Here is a 12,464-nt window from a genome sequence, read left to right as displayed (position 1 = left end):
CCTTTTGAAGAGGGTAGGAGGAGAGAGAGGGTGAAATATTAAAGGGATAACTCAGGAGCTAAGTAACCCACTATGGTTTAGGGATAATAGCACCAATATCTTCCAAGAGGAATATACACACTTCTAATGGCACCAAATGACAGTCCTTCCTGGCTATGTCAGTTTCCTGTGGCTGCTGTAATGAAGTGAGTACCGCAAACTTGGTGGATTAAAACATCGATTTATTGTCTTAGAGTTCAGGAGGACAGAAGTCCAAAATTACCTCAACGGGCTAAGGTCAAGGTGTTGGCAGCGATGGCTCCTCCTTTCCTTGTCTTTTTTAGCTCCTAGAGGCACCTGCGTTCCTTGGCTGGGGGCCCCTTTTCTAGTATCACATCAACCTCTTGCTGCCATCATCACATTTCCTCCTACTGACTCTGACCCTCCCCCTGCCCTCTTCTGAAGACCCCCGGGCCCCCCTGGATAATCCGGGATCATCTCCCCATCCCAAGATCCTCAACTTTATCACACTGGCAAAGTCCCATTTACCGTATAAGATAACATACTTGTAGGTTCTGGGGATCAGGGCATGGACGTGTTTGGGAGGGCCGTTACTCAGTCCTCCACACTGGCATTTATTTGTTTTTAAAGCTTTAAGACAAAAATTAGGTGTTCCTTTTTTGGAAGTCATGGTTTCTAATGGCCCTGGGTTGATCTGGTAGATATGAGAGTTTGTTGGATGGTGGCAGAAAGTTAAATAAAGCCCACTTGTGTCACCTGCCTCGCCTGCACTTCTGGGATCTACACAAAGGGCTTTGGCCACCTACTGTGCTGGGGGCACAATTGGGCATTCTTGGCATGGTTCAGAGCTGGGTCCCAGAGGCTGTGGTGTACCATCCTTTCCATTCTAAATTTGAGAACTTAGCACTTCAGAGTGTTCCCTCCACATTTCTTGCTTGGCTACGTGCCCCTTTTGAAGTTCTGTACCAGTTGTTGTCTATAAATAAGGCATGGCCAGTGCCATCAAAGCCCTGAGATGAAGGGCACAGCTCACTTACAGGAACATTGAAAGTGCAGGGTGGCATTAAGGAGGGATCCTGGTTTCACACTTCTTCCTCAACCTCTCCCCAATCCCCCCACTTCCAACTTGGTGTAAAAAATACACGGAGGCCCCAGAGAGAACAATCAAAGCTCTGTCACACTTGGCAGTCTCTTTCTTGCTTCCCTTTAATGAGAAGGAAGAAAAAAGAACTGAGTGTTTGGATGAGAGCCCAGTAGCCCACATCGGTTCAGGCTTTCCCCGGGCAAGTGCCTCCTGGATGCCTCGCTGGGAGGCAGCACTAACGATGGCTCCATTGACTGGGGCTTACTCTTGACCTGTGCTCGACTCTACTATGTCAGGTTATCTCATCTCATCCTCGTGACTGCACCCCGGAGCCGGAGTATAAGAATTTCCACTTCACAGATGGGGACCTGGGGCTGCAGAGGGGTTAGTCAGTGCTCCCCATAATTTTTCACTTTTAAGCACACATAGAAAATGATCATATTTGAACTTCACCCTTAGGTAAACGGAGAGAGCAGCTCAAAGGCAGAGGTAACCAGCCTTGGTCTCCGGCTGCCCCAGGTGCCACGTAGCAGTGGTCCTGAAGATGGCAAGACCTCAGCATACCTGTGACCCATTCATAGTTAGGTAACTTGCCCAGGACTCCAAGATTAGTAAGATGTAGACTTGAAGCCATGTTTATCAGATTCTTGATGCTAGATTCTCTCTCCCTTCCCGGCCCTTTTGAGAAATACTAGTTTCTCTGGACGCGTCTCAAACTGAAATCATCATCTTGCCTCTAAACCATCTTCTCTTTCCTGTTAACCTGCGGTCTCTCTTGGGCTAGGTTCCCTAGAAACAGAGCCTGGGGCAGGCATTCCTGAGCAAGGTATTTATTGAGGGAGTGGCTTCAGGAGATAATTTGCAAAGGAATTGAGCAGGGGAGGAAGCAAAGATGTGGTTTAGCTGAACTCTAGCCTCAGCCTAATCCCCCGGGGAGCTTGGGAGAGTGAATGGCAGGAGGGGTTGTTCCTCTTTGAGGACAGGGGGCCGGCCTTTTGCACTCCACAGCAGTCAGCCCATGGCTTTGGGCTGCTCTGGGAGAGGATATAATCTTCCAGGCATTCCTGGGCAAGGTGGCTCCCAGCACTGAGGGTAATTTTGGGGGGAAGGTTGCAGCTATAAGGGAACCCCCACTCACAGCAGCTGGGGGCCGGGTAGCCTGGCCTGGTAGAGGGCATCTGAGCAGGGCATCAACAGCCCCCACTACACGGTCTTGGGGATCACAGCCCATCTGTCCAGCTGGCCAAGCTAGAAACCTCACTCAACTGTAATGTCTCTTTCTACTATAATACATTGTGTCATTGGGCAGTGTCTCCGGGACTGTACTAGAAATTTCCTTTCAAACTTGCTCTCTCTTCTCCGTGCCTCTAGCTGCTGCTGGAATTGAGGCAATCATCATTTTTCTATTAGTATATATATATAAAATTATCATCATTATATTAATCCATATTCCTTGAACCATTCCCAAAGCCTTCTCATTTCTCTTTTTGCATCTGTTTTCCCCCCTGCCACTCCAGACAGCCTGCAGAGTTACCCCTTGGTGTCTGTTGATATCATTTAGTGGCCTGAAAACACGGACAGCCTTCCAAAGCCTATAGGATAAAATAATCATTTCCATGGTATGGTCACAAATACTCTTCAGGCCAGGCGAGGTGGCTCACATCAGTAATCCTAGCACTTTGGGAGGCCGAGGTGTGGAGGATCACTTGAGGCCAAGGTTTGAGGCCCACCTGAACAAGACAATGAGACCCTGTCTCTACAAAAAACAAAAAAATTAGCTGGGTGTGGTGGTGCTCACCTGTAGTCTCTGCTACTGGGGAGGCTGAGGGAGGAGGATCGCTTGAGCCCAGGAGTTTGAAGTTGCTGTGAGCTATGATGATGCCACTGCACTGTAGCCTGGGCAAGAGAGCCAGATCCTGTCTCGAAAACAAAACAACCCCCTCCCCCAAAACCTCTTTATTCAGTGGCCCTCCCACCTGTCTGTCAGCATTTCTTCTGTTCTCCGCGTGCTACTCAGAGCCACGCAGAGGTGTTTGTCCTTTCTTAGACACACTCACTATGTTTTTGTTGGATGAGTTAGTGAATGAGGAGTGGTTTGTGCAGACGGTTTTGTGTGGAGGTTTACATTTTAGGTTCATATGGAGAAATTATCTATTTCTCAAAGACTGTCCGAAAACTAGGATACTGAGAGTAGGAGCTCAGGTTTTAATCTGAGGTCTGAACTTGGTGTGGACTTCACTTTCTCTTATGCACGGCTTGTCTTAACTTAAAACAACATAGTGAGTGTCTTACCTGATTAAGGTTGATTTGCTTGTTTGCTTTTTAAATGATCGAAAGTCCGAGATTATTCTATCACGACCAGAATCTTGCCTCTTTGGAATCTGCCCAGGCTCTGACACCCAACCCCCAAAATGGCTCTGAAACCCATTTTGTTTGACTTATTTTGGGGATTCAAATTGGTGTATCAGTGTCTACATTGAAAAGATATGGAGGGATCAATTATTTTTTAAGGTGATGTTGCTGGTCTTTACAGGTAATAACAAAATAAACAGCAATATTATAGCTGTTTTCCTGCAGCTCTGGTCAGGAGGGGGTGGGGCTGGCTGGGGGACACAGGGGATGGAGCTCAGAAGGAAGTGCAAGGGCTGCCCGAGGGTGAGTGTGGGTCCAGGACCCCATGAGCCATCCAGACACAGCATCACTCGGGAGTGGCCAGAAGGACGGAAACCAGGTCTGAGAGACTGAGGCTGCAGCCAGAGGCAGATGGACAAAGAGGACAGCTTTTGAGGACTGAGGAGGGCAGACTCTGGGAAGCTTTAGCTGAGGGGGTCTGCAGCCTTATTCTTGGGCTTGGAGGATGTTACTAAGGGCACAAAAGAGGATTGGATCACATCGTGCCTCTTTTTAAAAAATTATGTTTTCTCCATATATATCAACCTACTATTTAGAAATGTTGTATAAGTTAATATTTTTCATGAACAAAGAAAGATCTTTTTTTTTTTTTTTGCTGTACATATAGCTGCAAGGGTCATAGCAGTTCAGCTATTGGATTTAAGCCCAGAAATCTCTGAGTAGGCATGGGGCTGTGGTTTGGCTCTCAAGACCACAGCACATCAGACACCCAGGTGTAATGTCCACACCTTTAAACCTTGCACTGCAGTCCCTCCCAAGGCCAGCTGCTCCTGCCCTAGGTCTGCAGCTTTAGTTTGCTCCTTCTCAGTATGTGGCTTTCAGTTGTACTTTGGTATTTCCATTCCTTCAAAGAAAAAAATAGTCTCTTTCCTCTCCATCTGTGGAAACCTCATCCCTCTGTCCATGTCTCACTCAGATGTCAGCCCCTCCAAAGGCCTCCCTGGTCTTCTCAGAGTGAAGTGACCCCTCCTTTCTCTGAATTTATCACTCGTCCCTCCTCTGTGGGGCTTCCTATGTCCTGCCCTGTGTTGCTTTGCTTGTAAATGTTTTATTTTTTTCCCAACTCGATTGAAAGCTTCTGGAGGACAGAGGTTATCTTATGGCCCTCATAGCAGCTAGCTTGGCTTCACAGGTACTCAGTCAACACTTGCTTTTTGGATTAATTGGATCATATTAGAATTAAAAATTCTGATTTTCCATCTGCTAATTCAGTTTTTTTTACTAAGTGATAAAGAAATGAATGCAACTAATGATTGCACATACTAGTCATAGGATCAGTTCTTTAAGATGGTTGCTGGGTGTCCGTCTGTGCTAGGGTCTTGGTAGGGCTGAAGTTTCTTTTTAAGTGCATTTCCCTTCTCTATGTTACCCCTGAGGTTCCCTTACGGTATTGGTGCCTGTTCAGTCCATACAGAACAATGCCTATATCAGTTATGGCTGGGAATATACATTTGAGTTCATGATCCAGAGATTTGATTGCTAGTCCTGACTCCATGCTGGTTATGTGTGTGTGACTTTAGAAGAGCTGCCTGATATTCCTGGGTGCCACTCTTTTCTCAACTTTTCCATTTGTAAAATGGTGCAATAACCCACAAGGCTGTAATAAGGATTACAGGAACTAACGAGTTAAAAAAAGAGAAAACTTGGAAAAGTAAGACGAAGTGAAATAAAAACCCAACTATATTATCGTAGGATGCAAATATCCTGAGCATAGTTTCTCGTGCATAGTCCACACAGCAGATGTGTTGCTGTAATCTTGCTCATGATTTGTAACTTTATTAATTTATTCATCTGTCCACCCATCTAGCCATTATTCTTCTTGTTGAGCACCTATAATGTGCCATATATCATGTGCCAAAATTAAGTCTTACACTGCATGTGGTGAGACTGGGTGTGCCACCTGGGGAAGGTTGGCTGGCACTCAGATGAGTCCCTGCAGGTGGCAGTACTCTCCTGAGCAGATGACCCAAGTCCACGATGCAGCTCAGTTCAGAAACCTGATTTGCCAAGATAACAAGGGAGAGCGATTGCTTAGGTGAATTCTTCACCAAATTCTAAGAGACTGCAGTGTTATTCTCTGATGTTCATTGGTTTGTGATCTGGCGGATCCTGGCTGGTATAGCTCTCCCTATATACCTGCGTCTGAGAGCCAGACTGTAATCAGATGCTTGCCTGATGGCACGGAATCAGAAGTGGGGGTTGGTGATGGGACTTTTTTTTATTTCAGCATAATATGGGGGTACAAAAGTTTAAGTTACATATATTGCCCTTGCCCCACCACCCCCCTGAGTCAGAGCTTCAAGCGTGTCCATTCCCCAGGCAGTGCGCATCGCACTCATTGTGTGTGTATACACCCATCCCCTTCCCCCCAACATCTGCCCGACACCTGATTAATGTTATTCCCAAATGTGCTCTTAGGTGATGATCAGTGAAACCAATGTGATGGTGAGTACATGTGGTGCTTGTTTTTCCATTCTTGGGATACTTCACTTAGTAGAATGGGTTCCAACTCTATCCAGGAGAACACAAGAGATTCTATATCCCCATTATTTCTTATAGCTGAGTAGAACTCCATGGTATACATATACCACATTTTATTAATCCACTCATGTATTGATGGACACTTGGGTTATTTCCACATCTTTGCAATTGTGAATTGTGCTGCTATAAACATTTGGGTGCAGATGTCTTTTTTATAGAATGTCTTTTGCTCTTTTGAGTAGATGCCCAATAATGGGATTGCTGGGTTGAATGGTAGGTCTACTTGTATCTGTTTAAGGTATCTCCATATTGCTTTCCACAGAGGTTGCACTAGTTTGCAGTCCCACCAGCAGTGTATGAGTGTTCCTGTCTTTCCACATGGTGATGGGATTTGAATGTTTACCTGATGCAACCTTCTCCACAAATGGGTGGTGCCCTGGAATGAAGTCAGACAGATGTGGTTCCCCTGCCCAGCTCTACCCCTCACTAGCTGCGTGACCTTTCATGCTTTCCCTGTGCCTAATTTTCCCCATTTATAAAGTGATAGAGCCTACCTGTATGGTGGTTATAAGGAATGAATGCAATAGTCAATGAAAAAGTTAACAGAGAGCTCAATATGGGCTAGTAATTATTATTTATTAGTTTTAAATATCTGACATGAGTGTACACAATGAATCATATTCATTCACTCATTCATTCAACAGATGTTTACTGAGTACCTACTACGTGCTACCCCTGTGAACATTATGGGTTCTGTCCTTGTACTGCTGGAGCCTATTCAGCTATATTTAATTAACCATAAAGAAACGCATGACCCAGTTTGGTGGAGGTGGTGGGTCTCTTTAAAATGGTGAGTATCTGACACTTTTTTGTCTTTAGCTTTCAGTTACAACAGCAGCTACGGGGCTGCTGCTTTCTATTGGTTTTAAGTGAGTCACAAGTCCATCCAGATTTAGGAGAAGGGAGATATAGATCCCACCTTTCAACGAGATAATTGACAAAGCATTTGTAATCATTTTTTAAAAAACCACCACACTACTCATCTTTACAAACAGACTATCTGAATAGTTTTCTGGCTTTAAGTCGTATTGAGCAATTTGATTCATTACTTGTTGTTTTCATGAGTGAAGTGTGACGACGATCTTATTTCTAGATTTTTGGAGTTGTCCCACTGTCATTGTTTATGTGGTGTCCCGCCCTCCCCCATCAGGTATTGGACTCTATGCTGCTTTCTTAGCTGTGAAACATTTGCCAGCAAAGGGGCAAACATTTCTTCCATTTGTTAAACAGTTTCCTTTAAAATACGAAACTTAACAGTATCATAATATTCTGCTGCTAAATAAAGCGTTCCACTGGGCTACAGAAATGTACGACTTCAATGTCACTCATAATTTTAAAACTAAGTGTGAGATGCACTTCAGAAATCTCAGCTGGGCTCCTGAACCTCAGATAGTAACATGGCATCAAACTAGAAAAAAATTAATTGCTTTCGTGCTGCTGCTCCCTGCTGGTACGATTTATTTTAAATTCTGCAGAACCCTGGGAGAAAGAGCTGTACTGTAATTCAGAAACTGACATATGTTGTTTTGCCCACATCTCTCACAGAAGCTCCAAATTCAAAGACAGGAATGTTCCTGTGGTCTGGAAAGCATTGGATATTGCAACATCTATTTTATCTGACATGGCAGGAATTGAGTTACTACAATTCAGTGAATTTTGTGAGCAACTGAATGAAGTCTACTTGCTTTGAGTGCCAGGTATTTCAGAAAATGTTGAATTTTTCTGGAATAAGATCTATCTACAGTGTATCACATTCATTTCCCTGTTTTCTTAGATGTAGCATGGTGATCAACCATTCTGGTTTTCCTGGGACTTTTCCTGTTTTAGCACTAAAAATTCCATGTCTTGGGAAAGCTCCAAGGCTTAAGCAAATTAGGATAGCTGGTCACTTTACAGTTAGACGTGAACGTGATTTCATGACTTTCTGATGACTCTGTGCCATCAGTATGAACATGCTATGCTGAGTGTTGTAATCCAATGATGCCCTCGGGAAGGCTGAGGTGTATAGCACTGTATGCTCCAGACCACGTGATGCTAGAGTGGCCAGTCAGCTCTGCTGCTCTGAGTGAGGAACCACCTGTATTTTAATGCTGCCCTATAGGTGCATGGGCTTTGAGAACTATATCCACCTGTGCCACCAGTAGCCTTGCTGGTTTTCAGAGCTCTCACCAGAAGGGTGGCGGTCACCGCAGTTTAGCTTCTGGATACCTGGGGTCATTGTTCTCAAAATAAGTTAGTGAGCAAAAAGGACTTAGGACACAGGTAATAATGACAAAATATTTTTGAGTAATTTTACCTAGTAGGAAAGAAAACCTGTTTGAAGAAACCAGGAGGTAAATATTTCGCCTGTAGCTCAGACTTTCTGGTGAGACAGATTTATTTTCCCTCCAAATTGGAGTCAATGTATTCATTATCCTCGGGATGTCAATTTAATGAGGAAGATGATATTAATATTAAACCAGAGGGAATGTGATTGACTTAGTTTTGTTTCTCCACAAAGCAGGAAAACTGGGGACACTCGAGGAAAAGAACGGAGGACAAGCTGGGCCAATCCTGGACAGGTGAAAGGGGAATTGCAGCAGGATTCTGATGACAGGGAGAATGCGAGGGTATGGCTGGGCCACAGCTCCGAGGTTGGTCACACAGGGACGGGTCTGGTGAGGAGGGGGACAGTGGCTTCAGGGCCCCCTTGCCCAGTGAAGTTCTTACCTAGATGGGAGGGCCACGCCAACGTCCTGCTGCCTGGATGATCTACCTGCTTCTCCCGGAAACATGCCTCTAAGTTGAACGGTATGACAGAACAAAACAAGCTTGAAGAGGAGAAAGAAAAAAGAGAAAAAAAATGCATTGAGCATTCTTAGTTTCCATCTAAACTGTATGTTTGGCCTTTGTTGCTCTCGTCTACTTCAGAGTGCTTTCTAATGGATTCGTGAGGCGTTCTAACCTATGTTAAGTGCCTACTCTATACAGGGTGCAAGGCAAAATGTTTTGCAGTACGATTCTTTTCCCTGAGAACTGTGCCATCTGGTTTGGAAATGACACGTATAACTCAAATGCTCCCAGGAATCACCAGCCTGTGCATACTCATGAGGTCATATGTATAGTTGCATCCACCCAAATTTTGATGACTTTGAACTCTACATTTGGCCACATGGGAACTTAGCTATCTCTTAGGGCTTATGCATTCCAGTTAGGGTTCCGCATAACAGACAGGATATTCTGGCAGGAAAATTAATAAAGGTGCTATTTCTGAGAGGTGTGGCCAAGATTTAGAAAAAGCAATAAGGGATAGTACATTACATGCACGCTAGGAAAAGTAGGAGCTGTCACCACCTTTGGGCCTGAAGGAGCAAAGAGGAGAAGGGCACCTGAATTTGCAGAGAGAGTGAGAGAATGAGAGTGCAAGAGGGTGCACTATGGGAAGGTCTCCCTGTTGGAAGCTGAGATCTAGTAGGGATGGGACTGGGGGAAAATACCCTTATCACATCTGTCCCTTGGCACCTCCATCTGCGCTCCTGGTTGTGGCCCTCATTTGTGAAAACAACCAGATGACAATGGATAAGGAAACCCACTGGTGCAGTGCACACAGGTCACCCTCCCAGGGCACAGAGCAGGGTGAAGAAGGGTAGAGGGTAGACCTGGAGGGTCCAGTGGGAGATATTCAGCATGCTGACTGCAGAGAGCTCCTTAGATGATGTCCATCTTGTCCTTCCCCTTCTCTTCTGGCTTCCTTTGTCTCATGGCCATAGCCTGTAAAGCTGCCTAAAGGATCTTCACCATTGATGCTGCCCCTGGGACCACTAATGCAAAGTCCAGAGTCCTTACCAATGGCGTTCTCTTCCAGTGTTCCTGTGTTAGTCTGGCCCTCTGAGAAGCAGATGCTAAGACAGGATGAAACATGCAAGGATTTTACTAATCCTTGTGAAGGAAGGATGGAGCTGGAGAATGCTGGGAGCTGTCAGACTGACCCCAGGGGAAGGAGGGAGGGGTGGAAGCATCCAAGACTGCCTCATACTCTAAGGAAGGTTCAGCAAGTTCACCACATAGTCTTTAAGCCTGAGTTGCCATTGGAGTAGTCCCGTGTCTCCTCTGGGTGCTGCCTTACTATCCCTGTCACATTCAGCCCTTGGCTGGGAGAGCAGCCTGCAAGAGTGTAGCCTTGGTTTAAATGTGGTGATGAATTTGGGGACAGAGCAGCTAGGCCCTTAATCAGTTATGCTTCCTGTAACTGGAGATCTGCAAGGTGCATTCTCATGGCCCCCCCACAGTTCTCCAGGAATTCTGAATAGTATTGAGATTCGAGAAAAGAGAGTCAGAGATTGATCTTCTCCCTTGATCTCCCCTAGTTCACTTCATAGGCCTGAGCAACAATTTCTGTGCCAAGAATTTCAGAAATGCTTGCAGGAATAGCTTCCTGTGGAGTGTTGCCAATGTCTGTAGAGGGCGTGGCTACCCTCCCTTCAGTGGCAGGGAAGTGTGCACAGGCTTCCTTCTCATGAGCACTTGTCCTCATTATTGGGTCAGAGACTTGAGCTCATGACTTTATTTAGAATTTCTATGTGAATGAGGCTTTGGAGTATGGTTAGATGGAAAGGAAGGCTTGTCTGGATGTTGTGTTTGCATAGCAAACCTAGGTGTGTGTGTGCACATTTGGGTGCCCTGGTGTGGATGATGGAGCTCACAGAGAGGATACTTGATGATCCCCAAGCCTCCATGTGACAGAGTGCCCATAGAGTTCTATAATGTCTTCTTTTAGGCCTTGGGGCATGAAATGGCCCATTCCGCCTTACTGCTTTTACAGTAGAGCTTGATTACCCACTAGGAGGTTCTCAGAACACAGAGCACAGAAACAAAAGTCTTGGGTATCATTGTGATTCTTTTAGTCAACAGTGGGGAGGTGACTATGTTTTTATAGGAAAATTGGTGTGATTTTAGGATGAGGTCTTGACAGCTAGGCTGCCAAAAAGAACTGTTCATACTCATTAGAGGCTATTTATCCAAGGATACATGGGTTAATTTACGGAAACCTCTTGCAGAAATAGTAAGAAACAAAATATGTTTTAGTCTCAGGAGACTTATCAGGAGATGCTACAACAATAGAGTAAAAGTCTGATTATGTTGCTGTCTCCCCTGCCAGACAGCAAGTACTTTGAAGGTAGAAAATGTTATAGTCTTAAAAAAAAATTGGAATCACCTGAGTGATTCATGAATGTAATTTTTTTATAAAGATAAAAAGTTACTAATAATGTTGAAATCTCCTTGACTATTTCTCCGAAACTTGGTCTGTTCCCTCCTTGCCGTTATCCATGTGCCAGGCATACAAATGTGGTTCAAATGATGCTTGTTGGCCTGCACTGGAGGGCTCCAGAGTGGGAACTGAGATTCAGCGGGTGGGCAGGTGGCAAGGTGTCTGGGTGATTGGCTCCCCATTTGCCCCGACCTGGCCAGGTACCCTCTCTCTACACCACTGGCTGCAGTGCTAGAAAAATCATTTGGTTTGTCACTGGTTGCCAAGCTGTGACATACAGCAGAGTTGGTATAAACTTCCACACTTTCTAGAGGACAGTTTTACTATTCTTATCACAGTTGTGGCCACATTTCCATGGTCTTAATCTGGTTCTGCTGAAGATGCTTCCCCAGGTCTACTGATGGTCCCTGGAGGTGGAGACTCAGGGCTATCAAATTCTACCAGGATGACTCCTCTCCCAAAGGGAAGGGTGGGGAAAGAAGATGAGCACATCCTATGGTCAGGTACCACAGTGCCTGTACTAACATGATCAGAAAGCAGGTGATATAAATTGGAGTGGGCAATGGGGCAGGGACACAGCAGTCAGACGTAAATCAGGTAAGAAGGTGGTGTTGACCATCCTAGGCCTGGTGGTTCCCTGACTCCTTATCAAGAGATAGTCAATTAAAAAGTGGGCAAAAGACATGAACAGATGCTTTTCAAAAGAAGAAAGACAAATGGCCAAGAAACATGAAAAAATGCTCAATGTCACTAATCATCAGGGAAATACAAATTAAGACCTCAGTGATATATCACCTTACCCCAGTTGGAGTGCTTTTATTGAAAAGTCCAAAAACAATAGATGCTGGCATGCATGCAGAAAGGAATGCTTATACACTGTCGGTGGGACTGCAAATTAATATAACCTCTATGGAAAACAGTACGGAGATTCCTCAAAGAACTAAAAGTAGACTTACCATTCGATCCAGCAATTCCACTACTGGGTATTTATCCAAAGGAAAAGAAGTCATTTTATCAAAAAGATTCCTGCACTTGAATGTTGATCACAGCACAAATCACAATTGCAATGATGTGGAAACAACCCAAGTGTCCATCAATTCATGAGGGGATTAATAAAATGTGGTATATGCATACCATGGAGTACTACCCAGCCATAAAAAAGAAAAATTAATACCTTTG

Source organism: Eulemur rufifrons, chromosome 15 (genome assembly GCF_041146395.1).
Source record: "Eulemur rufifrons isolate Redbay chromosome 15, OSU_ERuf_1, whole genome shotgun sequence".
In the NCBI taxonomy this organism is placed as follows: Eukaryota; Metazoa; Chordata; class Mammalia; order Primates; family Lemuridae; genus Eulemur; species Eulemur rufifrons.
The sequence above is the reverse complement of the archived record's forward strand: the minus strand, read 5'-3'. Positions refer to the sequence as shown.